General features: G+C 34.2%; 10 non-coding genes across 10 annotated transcripts; all 10 read right to left on the bottom strand.

Moving 5' to 3' along the window:
• Nucleotides 1–1,076: 1,076 nt before the first annotated feature.
• Nucleotides 1,077–1,149, bottom strand: TRNAR-UCG (transfer RNA arginine (anticodon UCG)). The gene has a single exon. It is a non-coding gene; the product is annotated as a tRNA-Arg (tRNA).
• A 1,334-nt stretch (nucleotides 1,150–2,483) lies between these two features.
• Nucleotides 2,484–2,556, bottom strand: TRNAR-UCG (transfer RNA arginine (anticodon UCG)). Its single transcript has one exon. It is a non-coding gene; the product is annotated as a tRNA-Arg (tRNA).
• Nucleotides 2,557–3,890: 1,334 nt separating this feature from the next.
• Nucleotides 3,891–3,963, bottom strand: TRNAR-UCG (transfer RNA arginine (anticodon UCG)). Its single transcript has one exon. It is a non-coding gene; the product is annotated as a tRNA-Arg (tRNA).
• Nucleotides 3,964–5,052: 1,089 nt separating this feature from the next.
• Nucleotides 5,053–5,125, bottom strand: TRNAR-UCG (transfer RNA arginine (anticodon UCG)). The gene has a single exon. It is a non-coding gene; the product is annotated as a tRNA-Arg (tRNA).
• A 1,089-nt stretch (nucleotides 5,126–6,214) lies between these two features.
• TRNAR-UCG (transfer RNA arginine (anticodon UCG)) lies at nucleotides 6,215–6,287 on the bottom strand. The gene has a single exon. It is a non-coding gene; the product is annotated as a tRNA-Arg (tRNA).
• Nucleotides 6,288–7,376: 1,089 nt separating this feature from the next.
• Nucleotides 7,377–7,449, bottom strand: TRNAR-UCG (transfer RNA arginine (anticodon UCG)). The gene has a single exon. It is a non-coding gene; the product is annotated as a tRNA-Arg (tRNA).
• Nucleotides 7,450–8,538: 1,089 nt separating this feature from the next.
• Nucleotides 8,539–8,611, bottom strand: TRNAR-UCG (transfer RNA arginine (anticodon UCG)). The gene has a single exon. It is a non-coding gene; the product is annotated as a tRNA-Arg (tRNA).
• Nucleotides 8,612–9,700: 1,089 nt separating this feature from the next.
• On the bottom strand, nucleotides 9,701–9,773 carry TRNAR-UCG (transfer RNA arginine (anticodon UCG)). The gene has a single exon. It is a non-coding gene; the product is annotated as a tRNA-Arg (tRNA).
• Nucleotides 9,774–10,861: 1,088 nt separating this feature from the next.
• Nucleotides 10,862–10,934, bottom strand: TRNAR-UCG (transfer RNA arginine (anticodon UCG)). Its single transcript has one exon. It is a non-coding gene; the product is annotated as a tRNA-Arg (tRNA).
• A 1,077-nt stretch (nucleotides 10,935–12,011) lies between these two features.
• On the bottom strand, nucleotides 12,012–12,084 carry TRNAR-UCG (transfer RNA arginine (anticodon UCG)). The gene has a single exon. It is a non-coding gene; the product is annotated as a tRNA-Arg (tRNA).
• Nucleotides 12,085–12,500: the final 416 nt, after the last annotated feature.

The raw sequence follows: 12,500 nt of genomic DNA, 5'->3' as shown, positions 1-12,500 counted from the left end.
TTAGAGATATTTGGAAAGAGTGCCAAAAGCATACTTCAAGTAAAAAGCTTAAAATTTAGCAGTCTTTTTTTGAGGAACGTTTTCTAGCAGAGTTGCATTTAGATGAAGGAAATAGATTCTTCCACAATCTATCACACATACCTTTGGAAAGTGTACCAGAAGCACTATCCAAGTGAAGTGCTAACAACTTAGCAGTCTTTTCTTAAGGAATATTTTGTAACGAGTTGCTTTTAGATGAAGCAAAAAGATTCAAGATTTAATTTCTTTGATTGATTATGGGAGAACAATATATTGTTCAGCTTTAAGAAATGCCAAAACCTAGATTTGTTACAAGCTTTCACTTAACTGGGTAATAGTTTTACATTCTGTTAAGCAAGCTATAAAATCTACTGAGTGGTTTAGGGCTCTAAGTTTAATGGCAATTCTTCCTGAACATTGGTGATCGGATGTCCTTGTTTTTTCCTGAACTTGAATGTTTTGTTTTCCATCTTGGATGCATGAAACAATATTTTATGGCCTCCATTTGGAGACTTATATTCATGACCCATTTTTGATCATTTTTTCTAGGGCTCGATGGAAAATACTGTACTCCTCAAAGGATAAATGTGACTATTATAATTAATTGATTCTAAGAATTGCACATGACAATTATTCCGAGCTTAGCTCTGCCATAATGTAAAAACCTTGAGTTATGTTGATTTTAAGCCATATGCAGCACACACTAACGTCAGCTATTCAATAAGTTATGAGAGAATATTTTTTTAATCAAAGGAGGATGACTTTTGCTGACCACGAATGGACTAAAATCCTATGACTTGTTTTCAGAAATTATACATCTTGACCAGTTTTTCATAGGATTATGTTTGTGCAAAATAATGTATAAAGGGAAAAACAGAAAGCATTAGATAACTCAACATATTGTGCCAATATGCATGTAGACTTTTCAAAGACTTGAGTATGTTCATTGAAATTTTGGTTGAAATCAAGTTTTGAAATGTAAATGTTTTGCAACACTCTCATGGAGTCAATTAAAACAGAGTTTGGTAAGTTTAAGTTCATGAGGAAAGAAATGTTCCCGACCACAAAGGGACTTGAACCCTCAATCTTCTGATCCGAAGTCAGACGCCTTATCCATTAGGCCACGCGGTCTTCCCCAGGTGTGTTAGAGATATTTGGAAAGAGTGCCAAAAGCACACTTCAAGTAAAAAGCTTACAATTTAGCAGTCTTTTTTTGAGGAACGTTTTCTAGCAGAGTTGCATTTAGATGAAGGAAATAGATTCTTCCACAATCTATCACACATACCTTTGGAAAGTGTACCAGAAGCACTATCCAAGTGAAGTGCTAACAACTTAGCAGTCTTTTCTTAAGGAATATTTTGTAACGAGTTGCTTTTAGATGAAGCAAAAAGATTCAAGATTTAATTTCTTTGATTGATTATGGGAGAACAATATATTGTTCAGCTTTAAGAAATGCCAAAACCTAGATTTGTTACAAGCTTTCACTTAACTGGGTAATAGTTTTACATTCTGTTAAGCAAGCTATAAAATCTACTGAGTGGTTTAGGGCTCTAAGTTTAATGGCAATTCTTCCTGAACATTGGTGATCGGATGTCCTTGTTTTTTCCTGAACTTGAATGTTTTGTTTTCCATCTTGGATGCATGAAACAATATTTTATGGCCTCCATTTGGAGACTTATATTCATGACCCATTTTTGATTATTTTTTCTAGGGCTCGATGGAAAATACTGTACTCCTCAAAGGATAAATGTGACTATTATAATTAATTGATTCTAAGAATTGCACATGACAATTATTCCGAGCTTAGCTCTGCCATAATGTAAAAACCTTGAGGTATGTTGATTTTAAGCCATATGCAGCACACACTAACGTCAGCTATTCAATAAGTTATGAGAGAATATTTTTTTAATCAAAGGAGGATGACTTTTGCTGACCACGAATGGACTAAAATCCTATGACTTGTTTTCAGAAATTATACATCTTGACCAGTTTTTCATAGGATTATGTTTGTGCAAAATAATGTATAAAGGGAAAAACAGAAAGCATTAGATAACTCAACATATTGTGCCAATATGCATGTAGACTTTTCAAAGACTTGAGTATGTTCATTGAAATTTTGGTTGAAATCAAGTTTTGAAATGTAAATGTTTTGCAACACTCTCATGGAGTCATTGCTGACCACGAATGAACTAAAATCCTATGACTTGTTTTCAGAAATTATACATCTTGACCAGTTTTTCATAGGATTATGTTTGTGCAAAATAATGTATAAAGGGAAAAACAGAAAGCATTTGATAACTCAACATATTGTGCCAATATGCATGTAGACTTTTCAAAGACTTGAGTATGTTCATTGAAATTTTGGTCGAAATCAAGTTTTGAAATGTAAATGTTTTGCAACACTCTCATGGAGTCAATTAAAACAGAGTTTGGTAAGTTTAAGTTCATGAGGAAAGAAATGTTCCCGACCACAAAGGGACTTGAACCCTCAATCTTCTGATCCGAAGTCAGACGCCTTATCCATTAGGCCACGCGGTCTTCCCCAGGTGTGTTAGAGATATTTGGAAAGAGTGCCAAAAGCACACTTCAAGTAAAAAGCTTACAATTTAGCAGTCTTTTTTTGAGGAACGTTTTCTAGCAGAGTTGCATTTAGATGAAGGAAATAGATTCTTCCACAATCTATCACACATACCTTTGGAAAGTGTACCAGAAGCACTATCCAAGTGAAGTGCTAACAACTTAGCAGTCTTTTCTTAAGGAATATTTTGTAACGAGTTGCTTTTAGATGAAGCAAAAAGATTCAAGATTTAATTTCTTTGATTGATTATGGGAGAACAATATATTGTTCAGCTTTAAGAAATGCCAAAACCTAGATTTGTTACAAGCTTTCACTTAACTGGGTAATAGTTTTACATTCTGTTAAGCAAGCTATAAAATCTACTGAGTGGTTTAGGGCTCTAAGTTTAATGGCAATTCTTCCTGAACATTGGTGATCGGATGTCCTTGTTTTTTCCTGAACTTGAATGTTTTGTTTTCCATCTTGGATGCATGAAACAATATTTTATGGCCTCCATTTGGAGACTTATATTCATGACCCATTTTTGATTATTTTTTCTAGGGCTCGATGGAAAATACTGTACTCCTCAAAGGATAAATGTGACTATTATAATTAATTGATTCTAAGAATTGCACATGACAATTATTCCGAGCTTAGCTCTGCCATAATGTAAAAACCTTGAGGTATGTTGATTTTAAGCCATATGCAGCACACACTAACGTCAGCTATTCAATAAGTTATGAGAGAATATTTTTTTAATCAAAGGAGGATGACTTTTGCTGACCACGAATGGACTAAAATCCTATGACTTGTTTTCAGAAATTATACATCTTGACCAGTTTTTCATAGGATTATGTTTGTGCAAAATAATGTATAAAGGGAAAAACAGAAAGCATTAGATAACTCAACATATTGTGCCAATATGCATGTAGACTTTTCAAAGACTTGAGTATGTTCATTGAAATTTTGGTTGAAATCAAGTTTTGAAATGTAAATGTTTTGCAACACTCTCATGGAGTCATTGCTGACCACGAATGAACTAAAATCCTATGACTTGTTTTCAGAAATTATACATCTTGACCAGTTTTTCATAGGATTATGTTTGTGCAAAATAATGTATAAAGGGAAAAACAGAAAGCATTAGATAACTCAACATATTGTGCCAATATGCATGTAGACTTTTCAAAGACTTGAGTATGTTCATTGAAATTTTGGTCGAAATCAAGTTTTGAAATGTAAATGTTTTGCAACACTCTCATGGAGTCAATTAAAACAGAGTTTGGTAAGTTTAAGTTCATGAGGAAAGAAATGTTCCCGACCACAAAGGGACTTGAACCCTCAATCTTCTGATCCGAAGTCAGACGCCTTATCCATTAGGCCACGCGGTCTTCCCCAGGTGTTTTAGAGATATTTGGAAAGAGTGCCAAAAGCATACTTCAAGTAAAAAGCTTAAAATTTAGCAGTCTTTTTTTGAGGAACGTTTTCTAGCAGAGTTGCATTTAGATGAAGGAAATAGATTCTTCCACAATCTATCACACATACCTTTGGAAAGTGTACCAGAAGCACTATCCAAGTGAAGTGCTAACAACTTAGCAGTCTTTTCTTAAGGAATATTTTGTAACGAGTTGCTTTTAGATGAAGCAAAAAGATTCAAGATTTAATTTCTTTGATTGATTATGGGAGAACAATATATTGTTCAGCTTTAAGAAATGCCAAAACCTAGATTTGTTACAAGCTTTCACTTAACTGGGTAATAGTTTTACATTCTGTTAAGCAAGCTATAAAATCTACTGAGTGGTTTAGGGCTCTAAGTTTAATGGCAATTCTTCCTGAACATTGGTGATCGGATGTCCTTGTTTTTTCCTGAACTTGAATGTTTTGTTTTCCATCTTGGATGCATGAAACAATATTTTATGGCCTCCATTTGGAGACTTATATTCATGACCCATTTTTGATCATTTTTTCTAGGGCTCGATGGAAAATACTGTACTCCTCAAAGGACAAATGTGACTATTATAATTAATTGATTCTAAGAATTGCACATGACAATTATTCCGAGCTTAGCTCTGCCATAATGTAAAAACCTTGAGTTATGTTGATTTTAAGCCATATGCAGCACACACTAACGTCAGCTATTCAATAAGTTATGAGAGAATATTTTTTTAATCAAAGGAGGATGACTTTTGCTGACCACGAATGGACTAAAATCCTATGACTTGTTTTCAGAAATTATACATCTTGACCAGTTTTTCATAGGATTATGTTTGTGCAAAATAATGTATAAAGGGAAAAACAGAAAGCATTAGATAACTCAACATATTGTGCCAATATGCATGTAGACTTTTCAAAGACTTGAGTATGTTCATTGAAATTTTGGTTGAAATCAAGTTTTGAAATGTAAATGTTTTGCAACACTCTCATGGAGTCAATTAAAACAGAGTTTGGTAAGTTTAAGTTCATGAGGAAAGAAATGTTCCCGACCACGAAGGGACTTGAACCCTCAATCTTCTGATCCGAAGGCAGACGCCTTATCCATTAGGCCACGCGGTCTTCCCCAGGTGTTTTAGAGATATTTGGAAAGAGTGCCAAAAGCACACTTCAAGTAAAAAGCTTACAATTTAGCAGTCTTTTTTTGAGGAACGTTTTCTAGCAGAGTTGCATTTAGATGAAGGAAATAGATTCTTCCACAATCTATCACACATACCTTTGGAAAGTGTACCAGAAGCACTATCCAAGTGAAGTGCTAACAACTTAGCAGTCTTTTCTTAAGGAATATTTTGTAACGAGTTGCTTTTAGATGAAGCAAAAAGATTCAAGATTTAATTTCTTTGATTGATTATGGGAGAACAATATATTGTTCAGCTTTAAGAAATGCCAAAACCTAGATTTGTTACAAGCTTTCACTTAACTGGGTAATAGTTTTACATTCTGTTAAGCAAGCTATAAAATCTACTGAGTGGTTTAGGGCTCTAAGTTTAATGGCAATTCTTCCTGAACATTGGTGATCGGATGTCCTTGTTTTTTCCTGAACTTGAATGTTTTGTTTTCCATCTTGGATGCATGAAACAATATTTTATGGCCTCCATTTGGAGACTTATATTCATGACCCATTTTTGATCATTTTTTCTAGGGCTCGATGGAAAATACTGTACTCCTCAAAGGATAAATGTGACTATTATAATTAATTGATTCTAAGAATTGCACATGACAATTATTCCGAGCTTAGCTCTGCCATAATGTAAAAACCTTGAGTTATGTTGATTTTAAGCCATATGCAGCACACACTAACGTCAGCTATTCAATAAGTTATGAGAGAATATTTTTTTAATCAAAGGAGGATGACTTTTGCTGACCACGAATGGACTAAAATCCTATGACTTGTTTTCAGAAATTATACATCTTGACCAGTTTTTCATAGGATTATGTTTGTGCAAAATAATGTATAAAGGGAAAAACAGAAAGCATTAGATAACTCAACATATTGTGCCAATATGCATGTAGACTTTTCAAAGACTTGAGTATGTTCATTGAAATTTTGGTCGAAATCAAGTTTTGAAATGTAAATGTTTTGCAACACTCTCATGGAGTCAATTAAAACAGAGTTTGGTAAGTTTAAGTTCATGAGGAAAGAAATGTTCCCGACCACGAAGGGACTTGAACCCTCAATCTTCTGATCCGAAGTCAGACGCCTTATCCATTAGGCCACGCAGTCTTCCCCAGGTGTTTTAGAGATATTTGGAAAGAGTGCCAAAAGCATACTTCAAGTAAAAAGCTTAAAATTTAGCAGTCTTTTTTTGAGGAACGTTTTCTAGCAGAGTTGCATTTAGATGAAGGAAATAGATTCTTCCACAATCTATCACACATACCTTTGGAAAGTGTACCAGAAGCACTATCCAAGTGAAGTGCTAACAACTTAGCAGTCTTTTCTTAAGGAATATTTTGTAACGAGTTGCTTTTAGATGAAGCAAAAAGATTCAAGATTTAATTTCTTTGATTGATTATGGGAGAACAATATATTGTTCAGCTTTAAGAAATGCCAAAACCTAGATTTGTTACAAGCTTTCACTTAACTGGGTAATAGTTTTACATTCTGTTAAGCAAGCTATAAAATCTACTGAGTGGTTTAGGGCTCTAAGTTTAATGGCAATTCTTCCTGAACATTGGTGATCGGATGTCCTTGTTTTTTCCTGAACTTGAATGTTTTGTTTTCCATCTTGGATGCATGAAACAATATTTTATGGCCTCCATTTGGAGACTTATATTCATGACCCATTTTTGATCATTTTTTCTAGGGCTCGATGGAAAATACTGTACTCCTCAAAGGATAAATGTGACTATTATAATTAATTGATTCTAAGAATTGCACATGACAATTATTCCGAGCTTAGCTCTGCCATAATGTAAAAACCTTGAGTTATGTTGATTTTAAGCCATATGCAGCACACACTAACGTCAGCTATTCAATAAGTTATGAGAGAATATTTTTTTAATCAAAGGAGGATGACTTTTGCTGACCACGAATGAACTAAAATCCTATGACTTGTTTTCAGAAATTATACATCTTGACCAGTTTTTCATAGGATTATGTTTGTGCAAAATAATGTATAAAGGGAAAAACAGAAAGCATTAGATAACTCAACATATTGTGCCAATATGCATGTAGACTTTTCAAAGACTTGAGTATGTTCATTGAAATTTTGGTCGAAATCAAGTTTTGAAATGTAAATGTTTTGCAACACTCTCATGGAGTCAATTAAAACAGAGTTTGGTAAGTTTAAGTTCATGAGGAAAGAAATGTTCCCGACCACGAAGGGACTTGAACCCTCAATCTTCTGATCCGAAGTCAGACGCCTTATCCATTAGGCCACGCGGTCTTCCCCAGGTGTTTTAGAGATATTTGGAAAGAGTGCCAAAAGCACACTTCAAGTAAAAAGCTTACAATTTAGCAGTCTTTTTTTGAGGAACGTTTTCTAGCAGAGTTGCATTTAGATGAAGGAAATAGATTCTTCCACAATCTATCACACATACCTTTGGAAAGTGTACCAGAAGCACTATCCAAGTGAAGTGCTAACAACTTAGCAGTCTTTTCTTAAGGAATATTTTGTAACGAGTTGCTTTTAGATGAAGCAAAAAGATTCAAGATTTAATTTCTTTGATTGATTATGGGAGAACAATATATTGTTCAGCTTTAAGAAATGCCAAAACCTAGATTTGTTACAAGCTTTCACTTAACTGGGTAATAGTTTTACATTCTGTTAAGCAAGCTATAAAATCTACTGAGTGGTTTAGGGCTCTAAGTTTAATGGCAATTCTTCCTGAACATTGGTGATCGGATGTCCTTGTTTTTTCCTGAACTTGAATGTTTTGTTTTCCATCTTGGATGCATGAAACAATATTTTATGGCCTCCATTTGGAGACTTATATTCATGACCCATTTTTGATCATTTTTTCTAGGGCTCGATGGAAAATACTGTACTCCTCAAAGGATAAATGTGACTATTATAATTAATTGATTCTAAGAATTGCACATGACAATTATTCCGAGCTTAGCTCTGCCATAATGTAAAAACCTTGAGTTATGTTGATTTTAAGCCATATGCAGCACACACTAACGTCAGCTATTCAATAAGTTATGAGAGAATATTTTTTTAATCAAAGGAGGATGACTTTTGCTGACCACGAATGAACTAAAATCCTATGACTTGTTTTCAGAAATTATACATCTTGACCAGTTTTTCATAGGATTATGTTTGTGCAAAATAATGTATAAAGGGAAAAACAGAAAGCATTAGATAACTCAACATATTGTGCCAATATGCATGTAGACTTTTCAAAGACTTGAGTATGTTCATTGAAATTTTGGTTGAAATCAAGTTTTGAAATGTAAATGTTTTGCAACACTCTCATGGAGTCAATTAAAACAGAGTTTGGTAAGTTTAACTTCATGAGGAAATAAATGTTCCCGACCACGAAGGGACTTGAACCCTCAATCTTCTGATCCGAAGTCAGACGCCTTATCCATTAGGCAACGCGGTCTTCCCCAGGTGTTTTAGAGATATTTGGAAAGAGTGCCAAAAGCACACTTCAAGTAAAAAGCTTACAATTTAGCAGTCTTTTTTTGAGGAACGTTTTCTAGCAGAGTTGCATTTAGATGAAGGAAATAGATTCTTCCACAATCTATCACACATACCTTTGGAAAGTGTACCAGAAGCACTATCCAAGTGAAGTGCTAACAACTTAGCAGTCTTTTCTTAAGGAATATTTTGTAACGAGTTGCTTTTAGATGAAGCAAAAAGATTCAAGATTTAATTTCTTTGATTGATTATGGGAGAACAATATATTGTTCAGCTTTAAGAAATGCCAAAACCTAGATTTGTTATAAGCTTTCACTTAACTGGGTAATAGTTTTACATTCTGTTAAGCAAGCTATAAAATCTACTGAGTGGTTTAGGGCTCTAAGTTTAATGGCAATTCTTCCTGAACATTGGTGATCGGATGTCCTTGTTTTTTCCTGAACTTGAATGTTTTGTTTTCCATCTTGGATGCATGAAACAATATTTTATGGCCTCCATTTGGAGACTTATATTCATGACCCATTTTTGATCATTTTTTCTAGGGCTCGATGGAAAATACTGTACTCCTCAAAGGATAAATGTGACTATTATAATTAATTGATTCTAAGAATTGCACATGACAATTATTCCGAGCTTAGCTCTGCCATAATGTAAAAACCTTGAGTTATGTTGATTTTAAGCCATATGCAGCACACACTAACGTCAGCTATTCAATAAGTTATGAGAGAATATTTTTTTAATCAAAGGAGGGTGACTTTTGCTGACCACGAATGGACTAAAATCCTATGACTTGTTTTCAGAAATTATACATCTTGACCAGTTTTTCATAGGATTATGTTTGTGCAAAATAATGTATAAAGGGAAAAACAGAAAGCATTAGATAACTCAACATATTGTGCCAATATGCATGTAGACTTTTCAAAGACTTGAGTATGTTCATTGAAATTTTGGTTGAAATCAAGTTTTGAAATGTAAATGTTTTGCAACACTCTCATGGAGTCAATTAAAACAGAGTTTGGTAAGTTTAAGTTCATGAGGAAAGAAATGTTCCCGACCACGAAGGGACTTGAACCCTCAATCTTCTGATCCGAAGGCAGACGCCTTATCCATTAGGCCACGCGGTCTTCCCCAGGTGTTTTAGAGATATTTGGAAAGAGTGCCAAAAGCACACTTCAAGTAAAAAGCTTACAATTTAGCAGTCTTTTTTTGAGGAACGTTTTCTAGCAGAGTTGCATTTAGATGAAGGAAATAGATTCTTCCACAATCTATCACACATACCTTTGGAAAGTGTACCAGAAGCACTATCCAAGTGAAGTGCTAACAACTTAGCAGTCTTTTCTTAAGGAATATTTTGTAACGAGTTGCTTTTAGATGAAGCAAAAAGATTCAAGATTTAATTTCTTTGATTGATTATGGGAGAACAATATATTGTTCAGCTTTAAGAAATGCCAAAACCTAGATTTGTTACAAGCTTTCACTTAACTGGGTAATAGTTTTACATTCTATTAAGCAAGCTATAAAATCTACTGAGTGGTTTAGGGCTCTAAGTTCAATGGCAATTCTTCCTGAACATTGGTGATCGGATGTCCTTGTTTTTTCCTGAACTTGAATGTTTTGTTTTCCATCTTGGATGCATGAAACAATATTTTATGGCCTCCATTTGGAGACTTATATTCATGACCCATTTTGATCATTTTTTCTAGGGCTCGATGGAAAATACTGTACTCCTCAAAGGATAAATGTGACTATTATAATTAATTGATTCTAAGAATTGCACATGACAATTATTCCGAGCTTAGCTCTGCCATAATGTAAAAACCTTGAGTTATGTTGATTTTAAGCCATATGCAGCACACACTAACGTCAGCTATTCAATAAGTTATGAGAGAATATTTTTTTAATCAAAGGAGGATGACTTTTGCTGACCACGAATGAACTAAAATCCTATGACTTGTTTTCAGAAATTATACATCTTGACCAGTTTTTCATAGGATTATGTTTGTGCAAAATAATGTATAAAGGGAAAAACAGAAAGCATTAGATAACTCAACATATTGTGCCAATATGCATGTAGACTTTTCAAAGACTTGAGTATGTTCATTGAAATTTTGGTCGAAATCAAGTTTTGAAATGTAAATGTTTTGCAACACTCTCATGGAGTCAATTAAAACAGAGTTTGGTAAGTTTAAGTTCATGAGGAAAGAAATGTTCCCGACCACAAAGGGACTTGAACCCTCAATCTTCTGATCCGAAGTCAGACGCCTTATCCATTAGGCCACGCGGTCTTCCCCAGGTGTTTTAGAGATATTTGGAAAGAGTGCCAAAAGCACACTTCAAGTAAAAAGCTTACAATTTAGCAGTCTTTTTTTGAGGAACGTTTTCTAGCAGAGTTGCATTTAGATGAAGGAAATAGATTCTTCCACAATCTATCACACATACCTTTGGAAAGTGTACCAGAAGCACTATCCAAGTGAAGTGCTAACAACTTAGCAGTCTTTTCTTAAGGAATATTTTGTAACGAGTTGCTTTTAGATGAAGCAAAAAGATTCAAGATTTAATTTCTTTGATTGATTATGGGAGAACAATATATTGTTCAGCTTTAAGAAATGCCAAAACCTAGATTTGTTACAAGCTTTCACTTAACTGGGTAATAGTTTTACATTCTGTTAAGCAAGCTATAAAATCTACTGAGTGGTTTAGGGCTCTAAGTTTAATGGCAATTCTTCCTGAACATTGGTGATCGGATGTCCTTGTTTTTTCCTGAACTTGAATGTTTTGTTTTCCATCTTGGATGCATGAAACAATATTTTATGGCCTCCATTTGGAGACTTATATTCATGACCCATTTTTGATCATTTTTTCTAGGGCTCGATGGAAAATACTGTACTCCTCAAAGGATAAATGTGACTATTATAATTAATTGATTCTAAGAATTGCACATGACAATTATTCCGAGCTTAGCTCTGCCATAATGTAAAAACCTTGAGTTATGTTGATTTTTAGCCATATGCAGCACACACTAACGTCAGCTATTCAATAAGTTATGAGAGAATATTTTTTTAATCAAAGGAGGATGACTTTTGCTGACCACGAATGAACTAAAATCCTATGACTTGTTTTCAGAAATTATACATCTTGACCAGTTTTTCATAGGATTATGTTTGTGCAAAATAATGTATAAAGGGAAAAACAGAAAGCATTAGATAACTCAACATATTGTGCCAATATGCATGTAGACTTTTCAAAGACTTGAGTATGTTCATTGAAATTTTGGTCGAAATCAAGTTTTGAAATGTAAATGTTTTGCAACACTCTTAAAACAGAGTTTGGTAAGTTTAAGTTCATGAGGAAAGAAATATTCCCGACCACGAAGGGACTTGAACCCTCAATCTTCTGATCCGAAGTCAGACGCCTTATCCATTAGGCCACGCGGTCTTCCCCAGGTGTTTTAGAGATATTTGGAAAGAGTGCCAAAAGCACACTTCAAGTAAAAAGCTTACAATTTAGCAGTCTTTTTTTGAGGAACGTTTTCTAGCAGAGTTGCATTTAGATGAAGGAAATAGATTCTTCCACAATCTATCACACATACCTTTGGAAAGTGTACCAGAAGCACTATCCAAGTGAAGTGCTAACAACTTAGCAGTCTTTTCTTAAGGAATATTTTGTAACGAGTTGCTTTTAGATGAAGCAAAAAGATTCAAGATTTAATTTCTTTGATTGATTATGGGAGAACAATATATTGTTCAGCTTTAAGAAATGCCAAAACCTAGATTTGTTACAAGCTTTCACTTAACTGGGTAATAGTTTTACATTCTGTTAAGCAAGCTATAAAATCTACTGAGTGGTTTAGG

Source organism: Mixophyes fleayi, chromosome 9 (assembly GCF_038048845.1).
Source record: "Mixophyes fleayi isolate aMixFle1 chromosome 9, aMixFle1.hap1, whole genome shotgun sequence".
In the NCBI taxonomy this organism is placed as follows: Eukaryota; Metazoa; Chordata; class Amphibia; order Anura; family Limnodynastidae; genus Mixophyes; species Mixophyes fleayi.
This window is presented reverse-complemented; position numbering and strand designations above follow the sequence as displayed.